General features: G+C 43.7%; 1 protein-coding gene across 2 annotated transcripts in view; it reads left to right on the top strand.

Annotated features, from left to right (window-relative positions):
- dock2 (dedicator of cytokinesis 2) overlaps positions 1-7,500 on the top strand; it is a 146,151-nt gene that overhangs the window by 121,027 nt on the left and 17,624 nt on the right. The gene's annotated exons all lie outside the window — the stretch shown is intronic.

The following is a 7,500-nucleotide window of genomic DNA, read 5'->3' on the forward strand; positions in this document are numbered from 1 at the left end:
CTCAGCAGCAAGAGGGAAGTAGAGGTCAGTAAGCTGGGCTGAGTTGAGTGGGGGACGGAGGGGGGTGACTCTGGGACGCCAGAGTCACTGTCGAGCCCTCTTGAGGTGTCGTGGGCTAGTCGACGAAACACTGAGGACGGAAGGTGCCCACTTGAAGACCCTAGAGATGTTCCCTACTCCGCTCAATCCAGAGGGTTGTTATGGGGGACCGCACTGTGGTTGCAGCCGTTGTGTGTGCTGACGCGCAATACACTGTATTAACACCAGACAGAAGATTCACGTCACTAGATGGAAAGAAGCGTAAATGGATGGAGAAGCATAGGTTACTGTAAAGCTACGTCTTAGTTGGTGATTATCTTGGCGAAAGCCGAGTACAAATCAGCATGAAGTTTTAACATCTACTCTCGTGTAATGGAAATCATTATAGCCGCTATAAAGGTTTGAAATATTGAGAAGTGCAATGGCTTACACTAATAACTATCTAACATTGTTCCAAGCAGCTAGTCCCATTTGCAGTTTCCATTGTAAGCTCAGCAACACAGTTCAATAAATCCACTTGAGAAACGTTGAAATAAAAGATGAAAATCTCCGTTTTTTATTCCTTGGTTTCCGGTTTACAAAAGAAAAAGTGAGCTGATTAATACACTTATTATAATGGATAATGAAATAAGAAATTCCTAATAGAAATAGCTATAAGTTAGCAGTTATCAGGTAAGAAAACCGTTCGCTTCCACAGCTCTCAATATCTGAGACACGTAATGAAAATCAACATAATGTAATCTGAGTTGGCCTGTTCTTAAAGAGGCAGTACACTATTTTTACCAATCCTACAAGCACATGAATTATAGTTTGCTTTTAACCTTTTAAGTATAATTTAACATTTTTAACCATTACATGAACTTCTAAATGAAATGATTTACCTGTTTAACATAAATTCTTATTCACATTACTATGAATTATACTTTGGCCTCTACATACCCGGCCCCTAATTGCCTTCTATCCTAGAAGCAATTACAACTTTAAATGTCTTTCTTTTGAGTAAAACTCAATAACAGTCCTTCTCATACTGCTTCCTGAAGTAAGCAGAGTTTAGTTATTGGCCTCTCAAGTTCATTCGTCTTTGTCTTGACTCGAACCTTGCGGACCACTCCGTGCTCGTCCTCCATAGCCTTAACGATTCTTCCTATCAGCCATGATCCCCTGGGGGCTGATTCGTCGACAATCAAGACTACATCTCCCGGGATGAAGTTCCGTGATGGATGGTTCCATTTCTGCCTCTCCTGGAGTTGAGGCAGATATTCCTTGGTCCAACGCTTCCAGAATAGATCGCTCATATACTGGACTTGCCTCCATCTTTTACGCGCATAAGTATCATCCTTATCGAAGAGTCCTGGTGGCAAGTTGGGATTAGTCTTGAGCAGGAGTAAGTGCTGTGGGGTAAGAGCTTCCAAATCATTAATATCATTGGAAGGCATGGTAATAGGCCTACTATTCAGAATGACTTCACATTCACAAAAGAACGTCTGAAGACCTTCCTCATCCAAGTTTTGTTCTCTCAGCGTAGAACCCATGATTTTCCTGATGGAGCGGATAATTCTCTCCCAGACCCCTCCGTGGTGGGATCCGGATGGTGGATTGAATAACCATCTGATGTCACGTTGGAGCAAGCTGTTCTCGATTTGTGAAGTATTCCACTCCTTTATTGCCTTTCTGAGCTCATGATCAGCTCCAACAAAGTTGGTCCCATTATCAGATCTCATCTCCTTCACCTGACCTCTTCTTGCAATGAAGCGACGCAGAGCTTGAATAAAGGAGTCTGTTTCCAATGATGTTGCCATTTCTATGTGAACTGCACGACATGCAAGGCAGGTAAATATAACCCCATATCTTTTTACAGACGATCTTCCACGTTTAATGTGGAATGGCCCAAATAGATCCACTCCAGTTCTGGTGAAGGGTGGTTCATCTGGTACAACTCTGTTTCTTGGTAAGTTGGCCATCATTTGTGTGCCTGATGCCCCATGTTGTCTTCGACAGATAGTACACCGTGACAGCATTCTTCTGATTGACGAGGAAGAATCAATAATCCAGTACTTTTGACGTACATGAGACAAGACATGATTACGTCCACTGTGTCCCAGTCGCTCATGTGAATCCTGGAGAATCAGATCAGCCACACGATGGTTCTTAGGCAGGATAATCGGGTGCTTGGCTTCAGCTGGCATGGATGCTCGACTGAGCCTCCCTCCAACACGAAGGATTCCCTCTTCAAGTTGTGGATTCAGTCTGAAGATTCGACTACTCTTCTTGATGGAGTCCTTTCTCCGAAGAGCAGATATCTCTTCATGAAACAAACTTTGCTGACAATGGCCGATGATGTCTGTCTCAGCTTGTCGCAGATTGTCCACGGTCAGGTAAGTCTGTTTGAGATTCTTTTTGTAGCTCAACATCTCCCTGTTCACCCGTTGTTGATCACTGTACAATCCATTCATCTCCTTTCTCTTCCGTGACAGATTTACCCGGGTTCCCTTAAGTCGTATGAGCCACGCCACAGCCTTCTTGAGGTGTATCCATGAAGAATAGTATTGAATTAGTTGTTGCATTGCATCAGTGCTTTCTTCTGCTGTTATAGCATTGACAAGTATGCCTTTCTTGACCTCAGGATCTTCAGCCGCGAGCTCTTCTAGGTGATCGTGCTTGTCTGGCCATTCCCTTTCAGGTTTACTGAGGAAGACAGGCCCTTCAATCCAAACTTCATTCTTCATGAAGACACTCACCTTTTGTCCCCTAGAGGCACAATCAGCAGGATTCAACTGAGTGTTGACGTAGCTCCATTGCTGCACCTTTGATGCTTGCAAGATTATGGCAATCTTGTTCGCCACAAATGTCTTAAATCTGATGTTCTCATTTGCTAAGTACTTAAGTACGGCAGTACTGTCCGTCCAAAACCTGGAATCTGACAGTGGCAACTGTAGTTCTTTCTTCAGCATGACATCCACCTTTACAGCTAAGGCAGCCGCCGTCAGCTCCATCCGCGGGATAGTTAGTGGTTTGAGGGGGGCAACCCTTGCCTTTCCCAAAACAAATGAGCAGAGTATTTGGTTGCTACTGTTCTTCTGGACTAAGTAAGTAACAGTACCGTAGCCTGTTTCGCACGCGTCACAAAAGTGATGCAGCCGAGCTTGCATTGTTTTGCCAAACTCAGGTGGCTTAAAGCACCGATCCACTCCAAAGTCAGTGAGCTGTTGAAGTTCTTCAGTCCACTCTGTCCATTGTTGTGCGAAGTGTTCTGGCACAGTTTCATCCCAGCCTGTTCTTTGTCTACACAATTCTTGTAAGATGTTTCTAGCAGGCAATATGACTGGCGATAACATTCCCAGTGGGTCGTAAACTGAACTCATAATAGACAGGATACCTCTCCTGGTGAGAGGCTTCTGCTCTATGTGTACATGGAACTTGAACTGATCTGACCGGATACACCACTGTACTCCTAAAGCTCTCTTGATGGCGAGTGAATCCTGGTCAAGATCGAAATCTTTGACTTCTGTTGCCCGGTCCTCAAGTGGAATGCTTAACAACACATTTCGATTGTTCGTTGTCCATTTCGTCAGTCTAAAACCTACTGTTTGACAGATGGCCTTCAAGTCTTGGTATAGTCTGACTGCTTCTTGTTCAGTGGCAACTGATCTCAAACAATCGTCTACATAAAAATTATTTAAGATTGTGTCCACTACTGCTGCATCAAACATGTTCTTATTGTCCTCGGCACACCTTCTCAACGCATAACTCGCGCAACTTGGTGAGGAGGTGGCTCCGAACAAGTGTACCTCCATTCTGTACTCTTGCAGCTCTTTTGAGGTGTCGCCGTCCGGCCACCACAAAAACCTGAGGAGGTCAGCATCTTCTGGTGGGACTTTGACCTGGTGGAACATCGATTCCACATCCGCCATGACTGCGACTCGCTCTTGACGGAATCTAGTCAAGACACCAACCAGACTGCTTGTCAAGTCAGGCCCTTGCAGTAATTGTTCATTGAGTGTGGTTCCTTGATATGAAGCGCCACAGTCGAATACCACTCGCATTTTATGCTTCTTAGGGTGGTAGACACCGTGATGCGGAATAAACCACACCTTTCCGTCACTCCTTTTCAGTTCTTCATCTGGGACCTTTACAGCGTAGCCCTTCTTTATCACCTCATTCATGAAGCTGACATAGTCCTCTTTGAACGTCTGATTTTTCTGAAGCTTCTTTTTCATGTTGAGCGCTCGTTGCTCTATCATTGCTCTGTTGTTTGGCATTTTCACATCCTTGTTCTTCAACGGCAGACCAACAGAGTAGTGGCCGTTGACCAGCTTTGCCGATTTAGAGACTCTGTCCATAAACAGTTGGTCTTCTTTAGACATTTCTAACTGCTCTCCTTGAACGTTCTCAGGAAAATCATACTTGAATTGCTGAGTCCACAAGTCCTCGAGTCGAGCCACTGAGATCCGATTCATCTGGACCTGCGGGTATCCATTCTTTGTCCAGCTTCTGCTGTTCTCACGCAACGGTCCGTTTACTGTCCATCCCAAAGCTGTGCGTACTGCATACGGTCCATCCTTGACACTGTGGATTACCTCTTCTGGCTCCAAAGCCTTTGCCACATCGGTCCCAATCAGAAGACCGATATCCGCGTTGATCGATGGAATTCGTACACTTCGTAGATGTGGCCACCTATCCACATCTTCTTGTGTTGGAATGTTCTCTTTACTTGCGGGGATAACCTTTTGTGCGAAAACACCTGTAAGCTCGATGAAGTCGTCACCTTCTAGGCTACTCACTTCTAGGTCTGATACAGCTTTGCATGAGACTGTCTTTTGATCTCCCATAGTAGTGAGTAGGATGTTCACATTTTTTCCTTGCAGATGAAGGTCGTTTGCCAGCTTGTTAGTGCAGAAGGAAGCGTTACTTCCTGGATCCATGAATGCATAACAAGTCAGTACCTTGTTGCCTTTCTTTGCCTTTACTCTCACAGGAACAATGGCGAGGACACTACCTGTACCCCCGACCCCTGTCTGAGAGCATGCTTCCCCTGCATCCACAAATCCACTGACAACGGTTTGCTCTTCCTTTGGAAACCCCTCTTTCTGCTCTTCATGTGAAGCCTCTTCCTTTGATAAGTCTTTAAATTTCTGCTTTATGTGTAAGAGCGTAGGGTGTGTCGCTGAACATATCTGACAGCTCTTCTTCTCTTCACAGGCATTACTCATGTGTCCTCCTATAAAACAACTGAAAGAAAGTCCTTTGCTCTTAAGGAATTCAAGCTTTTCTTTGTGCAGCTTTCTTTGGAGTTTCTTGCACTGTTCCATGGTATGATCTCCCTGACAGAAGATACAAGGTTTCTTGAAGGCTTTGTCCATGCTTGTTCCCTTCTCATGAGCTTTCTTGTTTCCAGCACCAGCAAAATCTTTCTCAACTTTCTGTTCTTTTACTTCAGTGGCTAGCGTTGTGATGTTTTTCTTTCCACTTGACCTTTCAGTCTGGCGCTTTGTTTGTCCTGAGATTTCACCAAACACAGGGTGTGCTGCCATTTCAGCCTGTGTGTTGACAAATGACACTACGTCTTTGAACTTTGTCCGCCGATCTTGTTTTTTCTGAATGTCTATGGCGACACTCCTGAATCTCTCTCTCAGCTTGTATGGGAGCTTTGAGATGATCGTGCGCATGTTAGCGGCATTTTCCATCTCTTCTAAGTACTCCAGATCCGACATTGCATTATTGCAGTTTGTCATAAAGAGCGCGTATGCTTCAAGTGCCTTGGTGTCATCTGCTTTAATGACAGGCCAGTTTAAAGCCTTATCAAGGTATGCCATGGATATCTTATATTTATCACCAAAGCGTTCCTTTAGCAGTCTCTTGGCTTCAAGGTATCCCTGATCTGGATCCATATGAAAACAGCTACGCACTAAGTCATTAGGCTGCCCGTTTGTATGCTGTTCTAGATAGTAAAGCCGATCTTTGCTGTTTTCAGTCTTGCTTTCTATGCGGTGCTCAAAGGCTCTCATGAAGAGACGATATTCTAATGGATCTCCCTTGAAAACTGGAATGTTCGGTGATGGCAATGTAGATAGCCTTTGCTGTTTTATTAAGCTTTCAGTGATGTCATTTTGCCGTTGCATGACAGTAACCAAATTAACTGAAGTGACAGAAGCTTGCATAGTATCTGCACCTCTTTCACTAGTGTGGCAATGCAAAGTTCCACAGCTAGCTACGCTTCTCTTACTTTGGCTGACATCACGTTTCCTTGGCGCAGACATCAATATTTCCACCTTACTGCCTTTGGTTCTACTTGACACATCTGAACCTTCATATTTTCTTAACACGGCTAATCGTGCATCAGTTGCAGCGAGCTCTGATTGCAGCTCCAACTGTTCTTTTTCAACTTTGAGCTGTAGTTCCTGCTCTTCCAAAGTCTGTCTTTTTCTCAATGTAGCTGACTTGGCTAACAAAGCAGCTCTCTCTAATTCAACCTTTAAGCGTTCAGCACGAGCAGACGATGTTGTAGAAGTAGCAGAAACAGACTTAGATTTTCTAGACTTACTGGCTGTGAATGACACACTATCTTCAGGATGTATCTGCTCACTAACCTTGTTAGCCTCTTCTCTGCGTAGTATTGCATTCTGTATCCATGCATTCACTTCTTGCACAAATTCTCTGTGCTCGTTATTTCTTGGCTCAAACCAATCACTTTGATCTGTGTTCAAATTCTCTACGCATTCAATCTGGCAGAATAAGTCTTTAACGTCAGCATTTATTTTTCTGAATTCCTTTATTAGTGTTTCATACTTGGCCAACAATTCGTTTGCAATGATTTCCACATTTGCATCATCATCCATTAAAGCATGCAATTCGTTCTTTTTCACAGTAAGTTGTCCTAGTATAGCTCTTCTGGAACTTATTTTTGTTTGCAGACTATATTCCAATGCTTTAAGTGTCGGTTTAACCACTCGTTTTTCTTCGGTTAGGCTTACCGTGTCTTCTGTGCCTGTCTCCGTCATGATTGCTTTGATAGTCGATCCGTTTTTTTTAACAGTTTCCACTTGCAACAGTCACGCAGCAACAACAATGCTCGTTGAGGGCGTTATCAATCCCCTTAGCACTCACCAGCCACTAGCACAGTGCATGATCACTCGTTGAACCTTCATTCATGTTCCCACTTTCCGCAAACCTCTCCAAAGGCTCGTTGTCCAATGTCAAGCAGGTTTTCTTACTAATATAAAGGTTTGAAATATTGAGAAGTGCAATGGCTTACACTAATAACTATCTAACATTGTTCCAAGCAGCTAGTCCCATTTGCAGTTTCCATTGTAAGCTCAGCAACACAGTTCAATAAATCCACTTGAGAAACGTTGAAATAAAAGATGAAAATCTCCGGTTTTTATTCCTTGGTTTCCGGTTTACAAAAGAAAAAGTGAGCTGATTAATACACTTATTATAATGGATAGTGAAATAAGAAATTCC

This window comes from Siphateles boraxobius, unplaced genomic scaffold (assembly GCF_051911475.1).
Source record: "Siphateles boraxobius isolate OS27281-9 unplaced genomic scaffold, OSU_SipBor_1 3, whole genome shotgun sequence".
Lineage (NCBI taxonomy): Eukaryota > Metazoa > Chordata > Actinopteri > Cypriniformes > Leuciscidae > Siphateles > Siphateles boraxobius.